The sequence below is a fragment of the Cricetulus griseus genome, chromosome 2 (genome assembly GCF_003668045.3).
Source record: "Cricetulus griseus strain 17A/GY chromosome 2, alternate assembly CriGri-PICRH-1.0, whole genome shotgun sequence".
NCBI classification, from domain to species: Eukaryota; Metazoa; Chordata; class Mammalia; order Rodentia; family Cricetidae; genus Cricetulus; species Cricetulus griseus.
Window position 1 is genome coordinate 258,737,734 of NC_048595.1, and position 24,978 is coordinate 258,762,711.

Here is a 24,978-nt window from a genome sequence, read left to right on the forward strand (position 1 = left end):
AGTTTTCTGAGGAACAGCCTGCATCTGTTCCCATCAGCTGCTCGAGGAAGCCTCCCTGATGATCGGGCTACGTACCAATCTATGAGTATAGCAGAATATTATTAGAAATAATTTTATTGATTTTTTTGTTTTTATCATAGATCTCTGGGCTATCTAGCCTCTTGTTCCAGGTCATCCTGGCAGTATTGATGTCCCTCTGGTGGCTTGGGCCTCAATTAGTAATTGTTTTGTTGCGCAGCTGAAAAAGACAATAATGAAGACACACAGCATCCACTCCCTTTAGTAAGGGGAGGAGTTAAAGAAAAGAATATATACATAACAATGCCTATCAAAAGGGCTGAGTCATTTGCAGTCTTTCAATGGATATATTGATGAGCATGAACTCTGAAAATTGTCAGAAACCATAAGAGCATATGTGATCCTAAGAGAAAAATTTTCTCTGAATATCTACTTAGAAACAGGCCATTAATTCTACATTCATTAATCTGAATTTTGTTTTCATATTGCAAAGTATGCCAGAACTGTCTACAAACAAACAAATATTGTGGCAGTATTACTCCATTTCACTTCACTAGTCTATAAACAAATGTAGTCTGAAAAGAATTGCTTTTTAATTTCAGACTAAAATTTAAATCATAGAAAAAATTACATAGTTGCCTACAGATTTATTTAATCCTAGAAGGAAGCATTTGATTATGAAGAGACACAATACTTTCCTAAAATTGATTTTCTGTATAAGCAGAATAAACGATTCTTATTCTATTAAAAAATACCATGACTCTTTAATATTAAGTGCTTAATAAGCTGTGCCATTCTAGAAAATAATGGAAATATATGTTATGTGATGGGGAATGTACTGTGTATGTTTATATTATTGATTGTTAAATAAAATAGTTTGGCCAATGAGATAGCAAGTTAGACGGGACTAGGAGTCTAAGAGGATTCTGGGAAATGTAGTAGAGAAGTGCTGATCCAGGCAGGAAGTGACATGGTAAAGAGTCTGATATCTAAGCAAGAAAACAGGAAGTTTCTCTTTTTTCCCCTTCCTTCTCCAGCAGCAGGATGTGATCCACCAACAAGGAGGGACTCCAATAAGGCCTCTGATAAGATAAGTCTTATAAAATATATAGATTTATGATAATTAAGACTGAGCTAGCAGATGAGAAGTCCTAGTCATTGGCCAAGCAGCATTGTACCTAATACAAATTTCTGTGTATTCATTTGTGTCTAACTCGGGCAGGCGGCTGGCGTAAAGCTCACATGTGGCGGTGGGGCTCAGGCAGCTTTTGACAGAAAGATTTATCGTAACAGTTATGTAAGGATTTCATATTGCACCAATTGTTGTGAAGGTATGAAGTAGACAGAAACATGGGACTCAGAATAAAAAAATGAAATTCAAAGCTGATCCACGTCAGGAATCCAAGACCACATTATCGCACTCTGTGAGTAGAGAATAAAGATAGTTAATCTCACACAAAGTAGAACTAAAAGAAATTGATCATTGTTGAAGGCAGTTGTTTATTCTTCATTAAATCAATGATTCCTGACTCCTGAACTAAACTGAGTTCAAATTAGGTTTGGGGCTTTACTTTGTGTTGCAGTTAGGGTTTCTATTGCTGCCATGAAACACCATGACAAAAAAAGCAAGTTGGGGAGGAAAGGGTTTATTAGGCTTACATTTCAATATTGCTGTTCATCACTAAAGGGGGGGGGTGTTGAGGCAGGAACTGATGCTTAGGCCATGGAGGGAAGCTTCTTACTTCCCATGGCTTGTTTAGTTGACTTTCTTATGGAACCCAGGACCAGCAGACAAGGGTTGGCACCACCCACTGTGGGGTAGGTCCTCCCCTATTGGTCACTAAATGAGAAAATGCCTTACAGCTTCTTTCTTTGCCGATTCTAGCTTGTGTCAATCTGACACACAAGACCAGCCAGTAATACTTTGTCTCTCAATGTTTCAGTCCTCATAATAAGAATATTAATATTACCTAGTTTCCGGCAATATGTGGAATTTTTTTTTTATAACACTGTCTACCAGTCACAGCATAAACCATCTCCAAAAAGTGTTACTGCCCGGGGAACTTGATCAGGTTTATTTTCTCTTCTACTTAAGGAATTAAAAGCAGGAAAAGTCAGGAGCCCAACATGTAGCCTCGGGGAACCTCTTCAGCAGAGCCAAGAAAATACAGTAGTGAAGAAAGGCTTCTATTAGGGGCAAGGATCACTAGTAAACATAGCACAAGCATAGAAAGACCCTCTGAAAGGCAGAGGAATGACCCAGGAGGCCAGAAACACGGGATCTCGTTAAGGGCTGGGGTTCTTGAAATTTCTGAAGGTTTTCTAACCTATTTAGGTTTGGTTAGTTTGAATAAAGACAGTATGACTGGTAAGCACAACTGGGATAAACATGTCCAGATCTGATCCTGAACTCTAATGCTGGGCAATATCATAGGATGGTGGTCCAACAGTTGGAGAAATAACCTTTACCAGGCCTTTGTTTTAAGCTACCAGGCTTTTGTGTCAGGTCATGGGAGTGAGGAAGAAGCCAGCCATCTTGGAATTTCAACACAGTTACTGCCTATTCATGTCCCCTCTTCCTGTCTTCCTATCAGGGAATCTGTTTAATTCCTAGTCCCTCAATGTAGCAAATTCTTGATAAATAATAGATATTGTTGTTTAATATTTGGGTAGTCAGCTTTTATTGTTATAAATAATATGTGATGATTTGCAGTAGTTATTTATGTATTATATATTATACATGCTATTATTAATACTAGACAATTCCTAAAATTAAAATATTATGGCTATATTTTCATAGGATTTTGGTCGTGTTAGAACAAGACAATAAGACGTATTAGTTTTTCTTGAAGACGGTTTTTTTCTTTTGTTTTTTTGAGACAGGATTTTTCTATGTAACAGCCCTGGCTGTCCTAGAAATCACTTTGTAGAGCAGGCTGGCCTTGAACTCATAGAGGTCTGCCTGCCTCTGCCTCCCAAGTTCTGGGATTAAAGTCATGCCCCAACTCACCTGTCTAAAAGTGATTTTTAAATTAATTAATTAATTAATTATTTTAACCTAGGGTTATATTTTGTCAACCATCTTAACTTTAAACTTATTATGAAGGCAAGGCTCACATCAAATTTGTAATTCCCCTGTCTCTGTGCCCTGAGTTCAAGATAGATAGTGTGCTCACCATGCCTGACTCAAGAGTCTTATAGCTTAGGACTAAATGTAAAAATTAGTTAATCAATTCACCCTCTAATAATAAAATCAGCTTGGTGGATTAGCTCAAAAAAAAAAAAAACCAAAAAAACAAAAACAGATTCAGCCGTCCTTGGGAAGAAGAAGAGGCAGATCTCTGTGAGTTTGAGGTCATCCTGGTCTGCAAAACCAGTTTCAGGAAAACTCCAAAACAATACAGGGAAACCCTGTCTGGAAAAACCAGAGGGGAGGGAGAGGAAGAGAGAGAGAGAGGAAGAGAGTGAGAGAGAGAATGGTCACTGGAGTGGTCAAGAATTGAAGAACTAAGACACTTGAATTTTGACAAAGAACCTGTAAATACAGAGTGAAGAAAATACAGCATCTTCAATGAGTGGTGTTCATCAAACTAGATGTCTGTGTGCCCTGTGAAAAACTCAATTCCACATGGATCAGGTACTTCAACATAAGGCTGTACTCTGAAACTGATGGAACAAGAAGTGGAGAATAGGCTTGAACTCATTGGCACAGGAAAGCACTTTCTGAACAGGATACTAATTGCATATTCACTAAGATCAACGACCAATAAATAGAACTCAGAAAGCTGAAAATCTTCTGTATGAAAAAGGACAGCATTATTTGAGCAAAGGAGCAGGCTACAGATTGGAAAATACTTTATCAACTATGTATAGGAAAGAGGTTTAGTACTTGGAATATATAAAGAACTGAGAAACAAATTTCTAGAAAATGAATAGCCAAATGTCAAAATGGAGTGTAGAACTAAGCAGAGAAGTTGCAAAATATGAAACACATATAGCTGAGAAACACTTAAGAAAACTTTGTCATCGCTGGTGAGAGTGCAAACTGCTACAGCCCCTAGGAAAATTCCTCAAGGAGATGAAAATCTATCTCCCCAAACTCCTTGGAAAAATCCCCAAAGACTCTACATCTTACTACAAAGATACTTGCCTATTCATGTTTATTAGTGCTATATTTATAATAGCCAGAAATTAGGAAATATTCTAGAATCTATCAATTGATAAGTGGATAATAAAGTTGTGGTGCATTTACATAGTAGAATATTAAGCTGTTAAGAAAGCGAAAATTATCAATTTGTCAGGTAAATGAGTGAAAGTATAAACAAACATCCTGAATGAGGTAACCCAGACCCAAAAAGACATGCATTAGATGTTTTCTCTTATTTGTGGACATTGTCTTTGAAACTTTGTGTGTGTGTGTGTGTGTGTGTTTTCAATGTGAATAACCACAGAGGTTAGGTTATTAATAAAGGACCAGTGGGGAGGAGGGGATCTTTTAAGTAAGAGGAAATAGTGTTATAAAATAATGAATGGGAAAATAGAATAAAAGGATTAAGTAGGGAGTAGAAGGGAGTATGGGTAAAGGAAGGATTATGGGAAGGAATAACTAACAAAAGAGGCTTTTTGAAAAGCCATATGAAAATTTAGTACTATAGAGGCTTCATATAGATAGATGTACATTATATACATATATATATATATATATATATATGTATATATATATATTGTGTGTGTGTGTGTGTGTGTGTGTGTGAGAGAGAGAGAGAGAGAGAGAGAGAGAGAGAGAGAGAGAGAGACAGATTTAAGTAGAGTCATCCCTAATGAGGGAGTCAATGCCCCAACTAAACATATTATGCTACCGAGTAAAACCTCCAGAGTCAGAAATAGGTTACAACTTTAAAGGCACTGACCAAGACAGTCCCATAAATGCCTCCTCATGTATTAGAAGCTATGGTCAATGCTATTAGTTATACTCCCACAACCTGATGTTAATGTCCTATTGCTGAAGATATGAGTTACTTATGTCATTGAAGATGGAGAAATCAAAGCTGGTGTCAAGCTAGAAGCTCCAGCCCTACTGACTGCCATGTGTGGTACTGGAAGGTATCTTTGCACACTACTAGAGGAGAAAAGTAATCACAAATATTATCCAGCAATAAACCTTGAAACCTAGCCCAGGCTGTGGTTGTGTACACCTTTAATCCTGGCACTCAGGAGGCAGAGGCAGGCAGATCTCTGAGTTCAAGGCCAGCCTGGTCTACAAAGCTACACATTGAAACCCTGTATCAAAAAAACAAAACAAAACAAACAAACAAACAAACAAAAGCCCTTGAAACCTAAATCACAAAACTATTTTCAAGAGACATTGTTGCATTTGTGGCACATATATTATGTGGGTAACCAAATTTTCTTTCCTGGACTTAAAGCCCACTCCATGACATGAAACCCATACAGGACATGACTAAAATGGTCAATAGCTAAATAACTGAAACTAAATAGATCATGGACTCTATGGGAAAAACTAATATTGGTTCTCAACTTGTGGTCACAACCATCCAAAAAGACATATTTCTGATAGTCTTAGGTATAGTAGCATCTCGCCTTGCCAGTGAATATGTATTAGTGACCACACCCCTTTGGGCATGACTTCAGGTGCAGACATGACCAGAAGGTAGAGAAGTGGGGGCAGGCACTCTCTCTTGGGTCTTGGAGAGCATTGGAAGGGCAGAGACTATATCTTCTGGAGCAGGAATGCCATGGTGTTTCTTTACTATTATCTGTGTAAGTTGTTCCCCAATAAAACACCCATTTATCATTAAAAGAAAAGAAATAGAGTAGCTGGGTGTGGTGGCACATGCCTTTAATCCCAACACTAGGGAGGCAGAAGGAAGAAAATTGGAGATGATGGGGGATGTCCTTCTGTATATGTTTCTCTTATGCTTTGATAAATTAAACACTGATTGGCTGATAGAGGCAGGAAGATAGGTGGGGCTAGGAAGCCAGGAGAATTCTGGGGGAGAAGGCAGAGAGAGGCGGGCGGGGGGGGGGGGGACATGACGACAACGACGACACCATGCTGCTGAAGGAGTAACATGCTGGATTATTGGTAAGCCACAGCCACTTGACAATACATAGATTAATAGAAAAGGGTTAATAAGTAAGACAAAACTAGCCAAATAAGAAGTCCTAGCCATTGATCAACAGTTTATAAATTAATATAAGTCTTGTGTGTATATCTGGGCCTAAATGGCTGTGGGACCAGGCTGGAATGAAACTCCAGCAATACTTTGGCATCCCCAATAATGAATTTATTTTTGATGCTACTTCAAAACTGTAATTTTGCTACCAAATAGTGTCTCAGTTCCTTAGAACATTTGAAATACGTGTTTTCCAATGGTTGTGACCCATAGGTTGAGAACAACTGTGGCAAACAAACAAAGCAATAAAATGCTTCCTAATGACATTATGCTACCTCATGAATCAGTTCATCGCTCAACCTTTAGTAGAACTTCTTTTCCTTCAGTAATGGTGATTAACTAAAAGAATCACAAGTGGACAAGATGCAGAGATTTTGATTGAATAACTCGCGTTTGGAACAATAAGCCCCAAAGGAGATGTTTTTTAGCAAACCCCTGTCTTCAAGTCTCATTGTTCTATGTAGATGAGGTGGTAGAAAAAGTGTAAGAGCCAGAGGTTTTAGATGACTCCAAAGAAACTGTCTTCCAAATACTATACATTTGGTGCATACATATATGTACACAGAGACTGTGACATCCTTGCAAAGACACATAGACTTTCAAACCAGACAAAATGTCAGCCTAAAGATGGAGAAGCACACACAGAGTCCCACACCTAAGCAAGAAGCTATTTGCAATTGGTACCTTCTGTGAAAAGTAAAATCATGTTTATGGAATGATGTGCCCTGGGTATATATATCAACCATACCCTAGAGCAGGCCCCATGCCCTGGAAGAATTGGCCAACACAAAGCAGACTCCATGTTTGTTTTTTAAATATATACATTTTTATTTAATTTAGAAACAATCTTATTTCACATATCAATATACCAATTCTCTCTCCCCCCCCATCTTGAAATGTCCCCGATGACACCCCAATTGCACCTCCCCATTCACTCTCCAGGGAGAGTGAGGCATTCCATCGGGGAATCATCAATGTCTGTCACATCATTTGGGGCATCCTTATAGGGAATTGGCTCCCAAATTTCATGCACTAAGGATAAATACTGGTTCCACTGCCAGAGGCCCCATAGACTGCCCAGGCCTCCTAGCTGACACCCATGTTCAGGGGGCCTGGTTCAGTCCACTGCTGGTTCCCCAGCTATCAAACTGAGGTCCATGAGATTTATGTTTTATGCATGCTGTTTCATATTTTTAAATTTTTTTTCATAATTTGTTTTATTTATGATTTTTTGGTGTTGTATGTTTCTGAGTTGGGGAAAGAACATGAAATTGGGTAGGAAGTGGGGTAAGGGGAGGGATCTGGGAGGTACTGAGGGGAGAAATAGAATATCATCAAAATGTAGAGTATGAAAAATAATTTTAGTAAAAAATAAAAATAGAAAAATAACTCAGAAGAAATCATTTCCATTTAGTTAGTTTTACATGTTTATAATCCTTTTTATTTTTATATTTTTATTTACATGTATATACTCTTTTATTTTTATAATTTTGATTACATCTACAAATGGATCAAACAGCCCCCTTGTGTAAGCACAACTGTGTTTTTATGTGATTAAATACATTTTTAAATTGAGAAATAAATTATTCATTAAAGTTATTTTTGAGAGAAAAATCAAGTTTCTTGGCTCATGAACTGTTACAATGCCAACATATACTTCAAGTTTATTTAAACATGTAAAAGCAAAAAGTGAAAAAAGCAAAAACGAGCTACAAGAAAATAGAAGCAAATTTTGTTTCATTCATTATCAGGTCAAAAACTTTCACCTTCTTTCCAAAATGTACAGAATTTGTAAACATAAATGCCAATAAGCTTGGCAATATAAAATAAAGTAATTTCGATGCAAATGTGTCCCATAAGTAAGCTATAAGGCAATTTAGAATCTGGGAACATATGGGCTACCAATGTACCAAACACTGGGTTACTGTCTTATGTAAAGAGGGCTTAAAATAGATGGGGGAAAATGATATACCAATATAAAGATCATGAACAAATCATTCTCCAAACATTCACTTCATTAATAATAAAGGAGATGAAAGCTAAGACATCGTTTTAATTTTACAATGTGAAATTCACTAAAAATTGTAAACATAATTCTCAATTTGACTGAAGAAAAACCCGAATAGTCACTGTCCTGCACTCTTATTGAGGGTGTTCTTGGTGGGAAATTAATCCCTTGAAAAGTAGGTTAAGAAGTTTAATAGATCCTCAATTTGCCTGTTTTTTTGTTTTTGTTTTTGTTTTTGTTTTTGTTTTTGTTTTTGTTTTCCAAGACAGTTTCCCTGTGGCTTTGGAGGCTGTCCTGGAACTAATTCTTTTAGACCAGGATGGTCTCAAACTCACAGAGATCCTCCTGCCTCTGCCTCCCGAGTGCTGGGATTAAAGGCATGCACCACCAATGCCCAGCTACTTTGCATTTTTTTTTCACTGTAGTTTTCTGCAATAAAGTTATCAGATAGAAATGCATGTACTTGAGCTTTATATTTAATAAAATTCAACAAAATATTATTTAGTTATGTTATTATTTAATCATTTTAGAATTTATTTTGTGATATTTAATATTGAACCCCCTATTTTGTGCACACTAGTGAAATGCTCTGGTGTCAACCTATATTTCACCCATATCAGATTTTAATTTAGAAAAGAAAATACTGACTTTATACCCACAGGTTTGTGTAGTCCTCACCCCTCATTGAAAGTGCTTCTCTGCAACAGAGTGAAACTATTACATGAAACCACAACAAACAAAACTGCAGTGTCGTGGAATCCAGTCACAAAGGCAACATCTACAAAACAACTGCTTCCACCTGTGGCTCCAGGAACACTTGGAAAGAGGTCAGGAAGCCTGTAAGAGCCAGGGAGTTTTCTATGAGATTATGTTTTCTGTAATATTAGAAGCCATCCTTGTGAAGCCTCACCAGCATGACTTCCCAGAAGTCAAATAAATAAGGGTGACACCAACAGACATGCCAAAGTGCATGGGGAAAGACCACAGGCAATTGAAGAATGCTCAGAATGGAAGAAATAGTGTTTCCATAAGGAAGACCATTCCAAATAGTTATCAAATATCACATTGTCATCCCTGAAAAGATACATACAAGTAATAATTGTACAGACTTTATATGTTGTATTTAGAAATATATACGTACATTGTATGTATGTATCTATGTATATGTATATACATGCATGTGTATATGCATGTATATGTGTATAGACGCATGCATGTAACAGCTATTGAAAATTGAGGCCAGCCATAAGGTTGAAGGAGAGGGAAATGTAAGAGTTTGGAATGAAGAAAGGGAAAAGGAGAAATAAACTAATCACATTATAATTTAAAAATAATGAAAATACTAAGAACAATTTCAATATAATGGTAAACACTTTACAGAATATAAGTAAAATAAAACTATGCATCCTATCTATGGGAATTATATTTCAAAGACCATTAGTGACACATAAATATATATATATTTTTGCAGATGTTTTTTATTTGAATTAGAAACAAGATTGTTTTACATGTCAATTCCAGTTCCCTCTCCCTCCCCTCCTCCCCTACCAACCCCCCAACTAAAACCTTACCTATCACATATCCTTTCTGCTCCCCAGGGACGGTGAGGCCTTCCATAGGGTGTCATCAGAGTCTATTGTATCCTGTGGGATAGGGGCTAGGCCCACCCCAGTGTGTCTTGGCTCAGAGAATATCCCTCTATGTGGAATGGGCTCCCAAAGTCCACACCTATGCTAGGGATAACTACTGAACTACTACAGGATGTCCCGTAGATTTCCGAGGTTTCCTCACTGAAACTCATGTTCCTCCACTCTGGATCAACCCCATGCTGGTATCCCAGCTATCAGTCTGGGGGCCAAGAGCTCCCATATGCTCAGATCAGCTGTTTCTGTGTGTTTCACCAGCCTGGTCTGGACCCCTTTGCTCATTACCCGTCCTTCTTTGCAACTGGATTCCCGTTCAGTTCAGTGATTAGTTGTGGGTGTCTGCTTCTACTTCCACCAGCTGCCTGATTTCTCTGTGAACCTAAAATGTCTCCCTCTAATATGTTATCTCCTTTCTTGTTTTCTTCTATTCTTCCCCTGACTCAACCTTTCTATATTATATAATCTTTAGTGAAAGAAGGATTATCAATTACAAGTATTTGATCCTGTGTTTAGTTACCACTGCAATACATTTGGACTAATATTAGAACTTTTATTCTATTCTTTTGAACTCTACCATTTTGTCTCCCTGGCATCCAGCCAGGGGACATCTTGGGGCTGTGTCTCCCCACAATCTTCTACTCAAAGTAATGAGATATTACACCATCATACTAATATGTTTGAACTTTTCAGAATTACATACTAGTAAATGTTGCCTAACAACCTTATTTTATAGTTTTCAGTGAAATAATGAAAAGACTATACATGATACTTCAAGTTTCAGAGGAGGGTCTTTGGAGATGCTTCTGTTTTAAATAACCCTCTCACATAACAAATACTCTAAACTCTGAGTTAATTGTGAACATGGGCATCTCAAATAACTAACCTGTGGTGAGTCTTTTCCCCAGGTAGGTGGTAGGGGGTGGCAAGGAGGGGAGATCAGGCAGATGGAAACTTAGTGAAGAACAACTACAGAAGATGTCACTGTGGGCCCCCTATTTTTGTACTGAATTTTCAAGAGTGGATGTGAGGACTTGAAAATAGATCTTATGAGCTTCCAAGTGGCAGGGATACAGGGCCTCTGGTTCTCCCATCCCTGTGTTTGGCTTTCCAGCTCATCTGCCAGGTACCTGATCCAATGTGTGTAATGCCTCTATTATTTTCATCACTTCCTGGGGATATTTCCTCAGGGTCTAAAGTGTGATCCACTACCATGTTGTATGCTCTGTTTATTGCAGAGCAAAACGAAGCATGCCCGGCAGCATCTGAAAACAATTAAAAAATAATTGAAATGAGCTGTGGTCTCTACTCGACTCATTAAGAATTTTATTTCATCTTCCACACATTGGAGAGATTCAGATCTGAACTTCCTATCCTGCTGGCCCCCCTGCTGGCTCAAGAGTTCCCTTGCCAGGGGCAGAAAAAGGACCATCAGTTTCTGTACGGAGACTGTTCTCCAAATGACCAGGCAGGGAAAAGTCTTGATGGCTGCCAAGAGACTTCAGTGGGAGGAGACATCTCTCTGCTTGCTGCCTTTGAGCAGCTGCTCTATGAATTAATAAACATCACTGTGGATATGCACACATTCTTATTAAGAATCCACAAACACATTAATCAGGCTACAAACATGCAACTCAGGAAATTAAAGTTAGCTTTCGATTGCCTTTCTCCAAGAGAAAGTCAGAGACCCAGTAAGAATAAGAAAAACCAACTGGCAAAAAGGACAGAGAAGAGATGGAAAGATTTTAACACCTTATATTAAGAGAGGAGACAATGGAAAGTTTGGAAAAACTCCAGTAAGACAATACAATAAGTTATTTCAAAAGTTCTTAGTGTCCTTATTAATTAACATAATGGTTAAATGCATTAAAATATATATTACAACGTCTTTCATGGTTTTATATCAAAATATTAGGCAGTATTTTCTACAATATATAACAGTATCCCAGGATTTACTCATCCCACTTCTGTGAGTGTGTGTGTGTGTGTGTGTGTGTGTGGTGTGTATGCTCCAGTATGTGCTCACAAGCACACACACATGCGCACACCTCGAAAATTTAGCTGAGAGGTAATTATTCTTGAAAGATATTTAACATGATTTAGTGATAGGTTTGAGGAAATGAGAATAGCTCTCAGCATGTAGGATGATTTAGATGTGAGCTTGGAATAATGTGCATATAAGAAAGATAAAGGTGGTATTTTATTAAAGCTATGGTACTTGTGCGAAATCATTCTGTAGACGGCACTGTGCATTTGCATTCTTCATAGAAAAGAGACTGGCAAGCTTCAAAGTACAATTGACCTTTCAATTTTCTCTATTTCAGAACGATCTGATTACCCCTAGGCTCATCCTAAAATGTTCTTACCCTGTCAACTGCAGAACATTGATATCATTGTTGGTTCTTAGAAACCATGCTGATGGAGCTAGGAGAGTTACAATCCCCTTAGTTTTTTCTAAAATTTTTGTATGTTAATTCAGTGCACAGAAAGCAAATTTTTCTTATGTAACAATCCTTTAATTTTATGTAAATTTTCTTTTTTCTCATTTTTTTAAATTTTAAACAATCTTCTCTCATTTTTACATAGCAATTCCAGTTCCCACTCCCTTCCCTCCTCCTAGTTCCTCCACCTTCCCCCCTCCCCACCCCCATTCTCTCTTCAGAGAGAGTAAGGCTTCCCTTAGGGAGTCAAAAAATCTGGCACATCGTTTTGAGGCAGGACCAAGGCTGTCTCACTTATATCTAGGCTGAGCAAGGTATCCCTCCAAAGAGAATGGGCTCCAAAAAGTAAGTTCAAGCACTAGGGATAAATCCTGGTCTTCAAGGATTTCTATGAGTCTTTGAATTAGAAAATGCCACATCCTTTACTTCATTGTCTTTTTCTTTTCTTTTTTTGAGACATTCTCTCTACATTGTCTGTCCTGGAACTTACTATGTAGAATAGGGTGGCTTCGAACTCACAGAGATGTAGTTATATTTAGCTTTTACAAATAAAAGCCTATCTGAATGTCAGGGAAAGGTGCTTGCCACTAGCTAACCACAGACCTCCAGACCATTATGGTTAGCTAGTGGAAAGCTCCATTCTCTGAACTTCAAACAGCCTTTATTTGTATAATCAAAATATCACCAGAGATCTGCATGTCTCTGTCTCCTGAGGAAGGAAACTTTTTTCTCTTCTTCTAGACCTAATGTTTATGTCCATTGTATCCAGCACTCAGTAAATACTATGTGTCAGTAACAACTCTTAGTAGTTTATGCATACTTCCTAATATAACCAAGTAAGCTGTGAAGTAGGTTAGCATTATAATTTTGATATTTTAAGAGAAAAGTACAATTAAGTAATAATGGAATAACTTGTTTTAGCAAGAACTGAAGGCGTAAGAAGGACTCAGACCCTAATGGCCCAAGCCGTATATCTGTTTTGTTAGTCATAATACCTACTGCTGAAGTGTGTCCTATACATTCATTATGAGTCAGTTTTATGTGCCCTGTCCAGGAGAAGAGAGATCATTTTCATACTCAAAAAGTTAAGCATTCAAAAAGATAAATATCAGCAACCCAGAGAATGAGGATTAGCTGTAAAGGATTAGATTTAATACATTATTAGTAAACTTAATAGTTCGCAGTTTAACTTCTAGTTGTGTCATTCCTCTGCCTTCTAGGCCTCTAGCCAATACTAATTTCCATGTCTGCATGAGACAGCAACCCCCTACCGAGGGAGCTTGAAATGATTTTGTGATGAGTATGGCTCCTCCATTGTATTCCTTGCATGACAAATTTCACTTTTAAATTGTTCAGAGATTAGAAGAAAACAGCAACCAAGTCTGTATAAAAAGAATATAAAGCAAAAATTATTACGTTTTCCTAAAGGTTTTTTTTAAGGAATTTTTTATAACTATCTTCTTCTTACTATGTAACACAGATGTCTCACTAACAGTTACAGTCCCTTTAAATTCCACTTATGTGAAAAGGACTCCTGCTGTCACTTGCAAAACAAAACAATACAAAACAAACAAAACAGGGTTCTTAAATGTAAGAAGAAATACTGCAATAAGTTACCAGGCCTATGGTAATCTATTTTTATGACATGAACTTTTTCAGACAAAAAGACAACTGAAAAATACCTGTGAATAAATGATTACTTGTTTTGAAGAATCTGATATGGACATTAAATTATAAATGTACATATGTGCATATAGCTACATATTTTTGCATAGAAAAGCAGATACATATATGCACACTCACATAAGCACTCATCCTTTGGCAGAGTTTGTGATACTTATGAAAATGACTAAAATAGCCAAGGTTCTATATTATGTCTGTATGACAACCTACAGGGGGAAAAAGAGACACTGAATTCACATTCTAAATCAAGCATTTTAAAAAAGCTTTCATTTTTGACACATTATTATGATTTCCCTCTCAGCAGTTCCCTGCCTCTGTGCTGACCCAACTTGAATCTCTCTCTTCCTCTCTCCCTCTCCCCCTCTCTTTCTCCCAAACATACAACTCCAGAGAGCCCTCTCATACTTCCTTCCAAACCCAGCTTCCTTCCTTGGTGACAGCTATTGGTCCTCAACAGCACTTTCTACCAGGGACCCCTAGAGATGTCCAATAGCTGGGACAGAGGTAAGGGCTTCTCAGTGTTCTTCCTGCTCTCTCTTATGCATAGATTTACCCTCAGTCCTTAGCAGCAATGTGCTTGCAGGAGCTTCTCCTTCAGGCCCAACTCCATTCACTGGGAACTCCTCTCCTGGTGCAGAATGCAGTAGACATAGCCCTTTTATTCCTATCGCTCCATAATATTGTTTATCTTACTGCAGCCTGCTTGCAGGAACTGTCATCCTACCACACCTATCCTCCCTATATACTCTGGCTCCTTCTGTGACAAGATCCACTACCTCTTTCTTACAGCCCTTCTCAGCCTTTCCTGTAAGACCATCTCCATCTCTTTCTACCACTCACAAATCAGCAGAAGCACTCTCCAGCAGTAATTCCAAAGCCCAAAGCCACCACATTTGCCTAGCATCCAGAGATGGTTAAAAAAAAAAAACCAAGGCAGTAGCACACTTATCCAAAATATTCAAAACCACTTATCACCACCAAGAAAAGCCTCAAACATCATAATTTCATAACTCCAGAACCTTAGACCTCAGCAAACAAAGAAACAAACAAAGACAAGAACAACAAACAAACAAGCTTGAATAGGCAAAACAATACACTTTCATTCTACCAAATCCCAGGCAAAGTTGTGAGAAATGCAATATAGCTGAAGCACAAGTCAAAGATTGTCTTTTCCCACCACAATTGAACTGCCTGTGTACCCCACATTTAGGTGGGAACAGGATCCCCTTAGTTCTTACCCAAAGCCTCTCTCTACTATGTTTCCTAGCTCAACTCTGTTCCTTTCTGATATCCAAAGATCACCAAGTGGATAAAAGCCCTCAACATAAAACCTGATACACTGAACCTGTTAGAAGAGATATTGGTAATAGCCATGAACTCATAGACACACAAAAAAATCTTTCTAAACCTAATGTAGTTAGTGCAGGGACTAAGATCAATAGCTAATAATTGAGACCTCGTAGCACTAAAAAGCTTCATCACAGCAAAGAACACTGTCATTCAGACAAATCAGTACCCAACAGAATTGGAAAATATTTTTCCCAATCCTGCATCCAATAGAGGAACAATATTCAAAATATATAAGTAACTGAATAAACTAGATATAAAAAAAAACAACAAATTATCCAACCAAGGGTTACAGATCTCAACAGAGAATTCACAATAGAGGAATCTCAAATGTTGAACATCCTTAATCATCAGAGAAATTCAATCAAAACTACTTTGAGGTTCTATCTTACATCTGTCAAAATGGCTAAGATTAATAACACAAGTGACCGCTCATGCTGGTAAGGATGTCGAGCAGGAGGAGCACTCCTCCATTGCTGCTGGGAATACAAACTTGTACACCCACTATGGAAATCAATATGGTAGTTTGCTCATGAAGTTGGGACCCAGCTATACCACTCTTGGATATATAGTAAAAGGATGCTCTATACCATCACAATCAACTTGTCTCCCAATAGAAGAGTGGACAAACTTAATTTTGTTCATTGAACAATGAAATATTATGCAGTTGTTAAAAATGACATCATGAAATTTGTAGGCAAATGGATGAAACTAGAAACAATCATGTGAGTCAGGTAAAACAGACCCAGAAAGACAAAAATGATATGTATTAACTTACGAGTAGACATTAGCTATTAAATAAATAACCAAGCTACAATCTGTAGACCCAAGAGTTTAGATAAAGTGGAAAGTTATGGAGGGGGACATGGATCTCCCTGGCAAGGGAAAACAGAATATACTTTAAAGGTGGGTTTGGTGTGGGTGGGGACGGGAGCAGCAGCAGGAGCAGGAGGGCTAAGTTGGGGGTTGGGGATGATAAAATGGAGGGAGACAGTGTGGGGAAAGATACTTGTAAATGGTGTGTGGTGCGTGGCATTTGGGGAGTGGTGTGGAAACCTAGTGCAGTGGAAACATCCTGGAGGGTGATCCTAATGAGTGATCACAGTAATGAGGGTTACAGAGTCTCAGCTGGCCAGCTCAAGGGCGTTTGTTGCATTCAGTTGAGCTGTTGGCCAAGGGGATTCTGTAGAGATCTCCAACAACCCAGACTGATGTTAATACAAAAGGTTGTTTTCAGTAAACTGACTGTGGGGCCACATTGCAGAGGACAAAATCCACAAAATTTATTGAACATGGAGAAGTCGAGCTCCATTATGGTCTCTGGTGCAGACAGGTTTTATGGTCTCTGTAGGCTATCAAAAGATAAAAATGGATACCAACCACAGCACAAAACCTTTGAACTAACATCTGTCCCGCCTGCAAATTATGCTAGAGTGATGGTAGCAGAGAACTTGTGGGAGTAGCCAACCAATGTCTGATTTGACTTAGGGCCCAGTCCATGAGAAGGAACTCATACCTGACACCACTTAGGTAACCAAAAACCAGAGACTAGATAGTGCAGAGACCTAGAGTAAAATCAAATATGACTGGTCTTAAAATAATGAATCTTTGTAATGACATTCTGTTATACTCAAAAATCAGTGTCTTATCCAGTCATCATCAGAGAGGTTTTAGAGTGGATTTTGTTTGTGTTTCTTGTTTCTTTCATTATTTTTTGTTTGTTTTTAAAATCAAGAGCAAGAAAGGGTGTGCTTATTGGTTGAGGATGTAGGGAGGATCTGGGAGGAGGTGGGGGAAAAGAAAGCATGATCCATACATAATGTATATATTTTAAAAATATAAAGTAAATAATGTGAGAAAAGAAATAAAAGCCTACAAAGAGCACACAAACGCATACACACTCACATATACAAGCACTAAAAAAAATGCCAGAAACCAAAAATAAAAAAATTAACGAGAAATAAAGTAAGACGAAAATATCAAAACAAAGAAATCCCACAAAAATAGGGTTTGTTTTTGTTGGCCCGTTCTTGAACATGGGATCTAACCAGAGTATGACTGACAGAACCACTGACACATCATTGAAGATAATTTTCCTTTTTCCTAAAGGCACTAACTGAAAATAGCTTTTATTTTAGGGGTTGTATTTTGTGTCCAAGTAACATTTTTTTTGGTTGGGATTTTGTCTAGTTTGAAGCTATATTTGTCTTGGTTATACTGTCATAGTTCTGTCACTCTGTGAGTTTCTATTTGTATAAGTCCTATTGTACTATAAAATACTATTTCCTAGGAGTCATCCAAAGCTTTGGCTCTGCTTTTTATTTTGTTTTGTTGTTTTGTTTTTTTTTTATTGTTGTATTGTTTCTCTGCATAATCCTGGCTGTTCTGGAACTTACTTTCTACCTACCTCTGCTTCCCAAGCACTGGGATTACAGGTCTGTGCCACCATTACCAGGACCACTTTTGGCTCTTACAATCTTTCTGCTGACTCTTCTGCATAAATACTTGAGAGGAGGGGCTTTATGAGAACATGCTATTTAGGAACAGTAGACAGGAATAAAATGTGTTCAGAATTGACATTTTCTATAATTTGATTTGTTTTCATTAATCCAATTAATATTAGCAAATACTTTCAATATGGGTGATGGATGCTATTGATGCAACAAAAATTCTCATAAAAATGAAGGAGGGTGAATGGTAGATAATGGCACATACTCATTAATTTTTATGTGTAAAATAATATTTAAACTTTCTATATTTGAGATTTTGCTCTTCAAATTCATTATAGGAAATACTTGTCAGAGATTTATATGGCCCGAGACAAATTCCTTTTCTATTTCTGTTTTGATTATTTAGTAGGAGATCTCATTTCTATGATGATGAATGTATTTAAGTTTGAAAAGTTTAGTAACCTAGCAACTATTTTGCAGTGTTCTTAACACACTTTCCTTCAGAAATCATTATTTTGTAAGAATGTCTGAGTAATATATTTTGGACATTATATACTAACTTTATTTCATGCAGACATGTTGAACATTGAGACAGTTGACTGCATTTGAAGTTTCTTTTGGTTTTTCTTTCAGAATTTTCATGATATTGCAAATATCTACATTAACTTCAAAGACTCTTATGCTCACAAATTAACACATGAATTGCATTTTAAAACCTGCTCAGTTAACATGATACATTATTACTAGTCATACCAGTTTCAAGGATACACTTTAGTTAACTGAACTTATGACTTTAAATCATTTCTTCTTTGACTTTTTACTTCCTAGTTCTTAGACCATTCACTTTAGAAACTGTGAAGTTATAAGTTGTTTGGGTGTTACTTTAAGGCACAACTTTTCTAACATCTGAGCCTTTTATTCTGTATCATTGATCTAAATGATTGCTTTTATGCCAATACCATGCTTCCTTTTTCACTAGAGCTCTTTAGTATAGCTTGAGATCTAGAAATAAGCCCTTACAACTATAGCCATCTAATTTTTGACAAAGGCATGAAAAAACCTTTAAAAAAAGACAGTCTATTCAACACATGGTACTGGCAAAACTGGTTATCTACCTACAAAAGAATAAAATTACATCCACTTTTCTCAACTGGAACATAAATAAATTCAAAGTGCATCAAATACCTTAATTTAAAACTTAAACGTTCAACATTCTAGAAGAAAATGTAAATGAAATGCTTTAAATTATGAGTGTAGGTAGAAATTTTCTCAAAATGATTCCAATAGTACATGAAGTAGTACTCAAAATCAACTGGTTAGACTGCATGAAATTAAAAAGTTTCTACCAGAATAAGCATACCATCAGGAGGGAACATAGACAGTCTACAGAATGTGAGAAAATATTTGGCAATTATACTTCACACAGGGGATTGCTATCTGGAATATGTTTTTAAAATAATAGAAAAATTAACCCCCCATATCTAATACCATCAATAAATTAATAGCCTAAAGAAATGAAGAGAGTTTTTAAAGAAGAAGCATAAATATCCAATACATGCTTTTCAAAGTATTCTGCATTTTTAGCAGATTAAATGCAGATTAAAACCTCTTGAGATTCCATCTTACCTAAGTAAGAATAGTGATGTTCAAGAAAATAAAGGATAATAGTGCTGATGATGATGTAGGAAAAGAGGAAGGAATCCTTATCTCCGGCTGGAGAGTGTACAAAGTAATAAAACCATTATAGATAAAAGAATGGATTTCTCTCAAAAAAGAAAAATAGACTCAACATATTACCTCACTGTACCACTTCTAGGCTCTAGGATGCTTTAGTTAGGGGTTTCTATCAATGTGACTGAACACTACGACTAAAAGCAACTTGGGAGTGAATGGTTTATTTTTCTTACACTTTCATATCACAGTCCACCATTGACAGAATTTGAGGCAAGAATTCAAGGCAGGAACCCGAAGAAGGAACAGAAACAGAGATCCATGATGGAAGGGGACTTGCTGGCTTCTACCTTGCTGCTTTATTAGCTTGCTTTTTTGTACAACACAGCACCTCCTTTCAAAAGGTGGCACCACCTACAGTGAGCTAGCTAGTGTCTCCAATAGATCACTAATAAAGAAAACTTTTCTCAAAGGCTGAGACACAAGCAAGTCAGGTGGCTGAATTTTTCTCAAATGAGATTCTCTTTATGCAACTGATTCTGGCTTAAGTTGACAACAAGCAAAGCAAAACAAAACAAAACAAAACAAAACAAAAAACTAATCAGGAAAATCGACTCCACATAACTTGACACATCAGTATAAAACATTATATTAAACCATAACCTTTATTTTCTGGTTTATCCATGAAATTTCACATTTTTCTCAAAGACCTCAATATAAAACACATCACAACTTTTAAAACCAGAGTGTTAAAACTTCAAACATTATGAAAGCTCAGTCTCTTCACAACACTCAAAGTTCCCTCAGAAGAACAAAACTCCGCGGAAGGACCTACAATCTCTCTGAAATACCAGCCTGTTAAAATTACAAAATTTCTTAATGATAGACTCCTGCATTTTTTTCAATAAATATTTTCTCTTCCAGGAGAGAAGAAACTGGACTAAATTATACTCAAACTGAAGTCCAGTAAACGTTAGAAATCTGAGACTCACTTGTCTTCTGGGCTCCAAAGCCCGAGGCAGCCCTCCTTCCCTGCCTCTGTCATCCACAGCACATGCAGATACTCTCAGGCCACCACCTCTCCACACCTGCCGCTGCTGTCCCTTGTGCCCATCCCATACCACTGGAATCCCCAAAATGTTGGAACTTGTGCTGCAAATGGGCTGCACCATCTCCAAAAGCCTCTCCTGAGAGCTGTATAGAGACCCTGACCTTGGCCCATGGTAACAATCTTCATCTTCTCTCTATTACTCCTTCAATCCTGGGGCTTTGACATAACTGATGCTGTACCTTTAACAATGGGCTTTCCTGGTATCTCAAAGTGCCAAGCATCAGCTACTTTTCATGACCCCTTCATGCCTTCAAAAACCAGTGCCACCTGAGAAACTTACCTGCTATCAAATTCCATTGCCAGAACAAGGTGTAGCTTTTGTATCCTCTGGACCACAGCATCTGTGGTTTGATCCTGAGGAAACGCTTCCTGGAAGATTTCACGCCAATGATGCTGGTCTGTTCTTAATCACAGCTCATACTTCAGCTTCAGCAGATGTCCCAACACAGCCACCATCTCACTTTGATAATTCTGGTCTCCTGTTAATTTCAACTGATTCTTCAGCACCAGGTGACCACAGACTCTTAATTTGAAATATCAAATGGTTATGCTGGAGGAGTCCTTAAAGAATTCTCAGAACTTCCTTTTAAAACTTCACAAGCTAGGACTCCCCTCATCAGCAGCATTGACAGTACTCTCAGAATTATCTTCTCAGTTTCCGTAATTGCTTATTAGACTCTGTACACTCATTGGCTTTTCCAGGTCACATTTTCAAAGTCCTTCCTGACTCCTCCAGTGCAAGGTTGTCAGACCTGTCACAGAATTCTCCCACAAACCTGGTACAAATTACCATATTCAGGTTTCTATTGCTGTGATAAAATATTCTGTCCAAAGTCACTTGGGGAGGAAAGGATACATTTCCTCTTACAAATCCCAGGTTATATCATACCACCACTGAGTGAAGTCAAGAGCAAGAACTCTATGCTAAAACCTGGAGACAGAACCTGAAGTGGAAGACATGGAGGAATTCTGCTGATCAGCTTGTTTGACCTGCTTTTTTACATAACCCAGGACCACCTACCCAGAAGGAGGCAATACCTACAGTGGATGGACCCTCCCACATCAATCATTAATCAAGAAAACATCTCACTGATTTGTCCATAAGCCAATCTTATGGACTCATTTTTTAACACAACTAATAAAAGACCCAGACACAGGTATTGGGGTTCAAGCATCAAAATGAAGATCACAGAAGAAAAGCAGCCAAGACAGTAGCACTTACCTCAGGCTGAAAGGACTGATCCTGTCTCAATGAGCTCTCCACCAAGCCTCAGATTGCTGCCTCTTCTCAGTGTGGTGGAGAATGAATGCTTTCCTCTCCTCAATATGACTGGAGAATGACTGCCAGCTCTGAGCTCCTGTTCCTGTCTTAAATGCCTTTCATGAATGCTGGGATTAAAGGCATGAACTCTGTTACTCTTTTAGGCTGATTCAACCTCATATAGCCCTGTGTGGCCTTGAACTCAGAGATATCCATCTGCCTTTGTCTCAGGAGTCCTGGCATTAAAGCTGTGTGCTACACCTGCCTGGCTTTTATGGCTTACTAGTATGGCTGCTTTACTATTTTGATCACTACTGGCTTTAATAAATCATAAACAATGTATTCCCACACATTTTCTCAATTATGATTCTCTCTGCCCAGACATGTCAAGGTTTGTGTTAATTAAAACCAATCAGGAAATGGACCTTTGCACAAACAGTTCTACATTCTACCACAGAGACATTTGCACTTCCGTGATTACTGCAGCATTGTTTCAACAGCAAGGGACACAAACAGTTTATAGACACTCAGCAACACATGGATGGATAATGAAATGTCCCGCATATACACAACAGAATATTATCCATGTATAAAGAAAAATAAAATGATATTTAGTGGAAGATAGGTGAATCTTGGAAGTATTAAATCAAGTGTTATGAACCAGAGTCTAAAAAACAAACATAATATGTTGTCTAATTTTTAGCAAATTATGTATATGAATGAGGTGATTTGAAAGTATTAATGAGGGAAACAGAAGGAGATGAGAGGTGCTGAAGAGGGAGAATACAAAAGGACACTTGTGACATGGAACTGGAAATGCAACTGGGGGTGGCAGAGCACAATGGTTATAGGAGATATGTCAGAAAAGCGGAAAGAACAATTAACAATTTTCAAAAATCTGCCAAAATGAAATGTATGTTAGTAAAAACAAATTAAAAATGAAAAAAGTATTTTATTTTTCCTTGTCACTTTCACAACCCAGGAATTTTTGTCTAAAGTACATTTAAGCCATTCCTTTGAGTAGAAATTGCCAAAGAAAATAAACCAATGAGATGACAGGAGCTGAACTTCAACAGTACCAATTAACAAACACAAATGAGCAAATCATATTGACCACCTTCCAATGCTGCAGTAAGAATTAGATATCAGAACTCTGGCCTATTTCTGTAAGGGGGGGGGTGAGTTGAATCTTTCCTACATATTGAAATCAACTGAAATGGTTTTCTTCCCTCCTTAGATTATCTTAATTTTTCTTTAGCATTACCATGTTTTGTTTTTTGTGATAGTAAATAATCACAGGGAGATGTGTACTTTACTTTCAAATGGTGTACAAAGAAATAGCCCCAGGGACATTTTCTGAGTAAAATTTGTAAATAGTGTTTACTATGTAAAGACAAAATTATAATAAGCATTTTATGTGTATATTAAAATGATATTATGAATTGAATATAATAGAAACAAGTCATTAAACCTAAAGGATAGTATTTATGCATTTGATATAGATTCAATTTTAATTGAAACCAGTATCTGCAATATGTATTTACATTCACATAGTTATGTGTTGTACATTAACAATTAAATATAGATTAGGCATCACTAGAAATATGATATCATTTTGTTATTTGAAATTTATTTTTAAAAATTTTAATTTAAATTTTTAAAATTTTAAGTTATTAAGATAGAACTTTAAATTCTAAAAACATTTAAAATTGAAACTGTAAAATGGCTCAGTGAGTAAAGGCACGTGCCTTGAAATACTGGTGACAAGACTGGTGATCCCCAGAATTATGTACATGTCCTCTGACTTCCACATATGTACACACACACATACACACACACACACACACACACACACACACACACACACACACACACACACGTTGGTTTAAAAGGTTCAATTTATTCAAAAATACATTTGAATCTTCATTTTTTTTAACTGTCATAATAGGGTCTATTTAGTTCAGGTGTCTCTAGGTGCCTTTTGGGTATGCTGATGGTTTTCTTTCTTCTAAATTCCCTCTGGATAGACCTTAGCCCTCTTGATAGAAAATAAACAAAACAAAAACATGGGTAGTTAAGCCTGTTCAGTAGCTTTTTAAAACAGCACATGATTCATTTTTAATTCATTTTAATTGTTCTTTGTTTTTATTTATTTTACTTAGATATTTTTAAAGTAAAAATATTAATTTTTCTGTATGTGTACTTTGGCTTTATATAAGCCTGTGTGTCACTTGCATGTCTGGTACCCATGGAGGCCATAAAAGGGTGTTGAACCCCCTGAGACTGGAGTTAGAGACAGCTGTGAGCCTCCAGGCAGAAGTTAGCCATTGAATCCAGGTCTTCTGGAACAGCAGCCATTGCTCTAAACCACTGAACCATCTTTCCAGTGAAGCCTGCTCAGTTTTATAGTCAGTACAACAGCTTGCCAACATTAGCTTTTCTTGCAAATTTCTACTAAACTTGTAGTAAGGATGTGAACTAATGTACGGTCCCTAAGCTGTACAGTGAATATACTCTATGAGAGATCAGTCTTTGCCAATTTTTTTAATATGAAAAAGTTCCTTCAAATAGTTTACACTTCTCCAAGTCTGACCTCATTTGTATAATTATCAAGCTGGAAAACTGAGATGTTATCCCAGGAAGAGTAATTTATCACTCAAATGACTTTCACTACATATAATTTATATAAAAATGTATGTGGGAAAATATATATTTGGGAATAAGACATTAAAACAGACGGTGGAAATAAATGTTTGAGTTGTAAAGTGGAAGACTGTTTCTATTATCTTTTGGCCTAGGAGCATATAGATATTCAAAAGCAGGAACTTTTCTTCTCATTTCTTCATTTGCTGGTTTAGATGTTCCATTACAGTACGTTAAGAATGTACTAAAGCCATAAACCCTGCAGGAGATTATCACAAGGCCACATGGCTGCCAAAATAGAGTGCTTCCTGCTTTGCAACACAGCATCCACACATGCAGGAGAGCAAAGCAATGATTCACTAAGAATAAAAAAAGCCATGTGCATTATCATATTATTGAGTTGCCTGTATTTTTTTTCTATTTTGCTAAAAAGAAAAAAAGATAAACAGGGTTGAAAAATACATGAACTTGTGCATTAGGGAGAAAAAAGTGCCTCTTGCCAAAT

At 37.2% G+C, this 24,978-nt stretch overlaps 1 long non-coding RNA gene across 6 annotated transcripts in view; it reads left to right on the forward strand.

Annotated features, from left to right (window-relative positions):
* The first annotated feature begins 1,193 nt into the window (after positions 1-1,193).
* LOC103163700 overlaps positions 1,194-24,978 on the forward strand; it is a 69,279-nt gene continuing 45,494 nt past the window's right edge. For 2 of the 6 annotated variants that reach the window (XR_003482684.2, XR_003482681.2), the window contains exon 1: positions 6,071-9,050. This is a non-coding gene — a long non-coding RNA (uncharacterized LOC103163700). Of the gene's footprint in view, positions 3,656-6,070; positions 9,051-24,978 lie in introns of those variants that run through there. The other 4 variants (XR_003482682.2, XR_003482685.2, XR_004768438.1 and 1 more) reach the window with 4 other exon arrangements.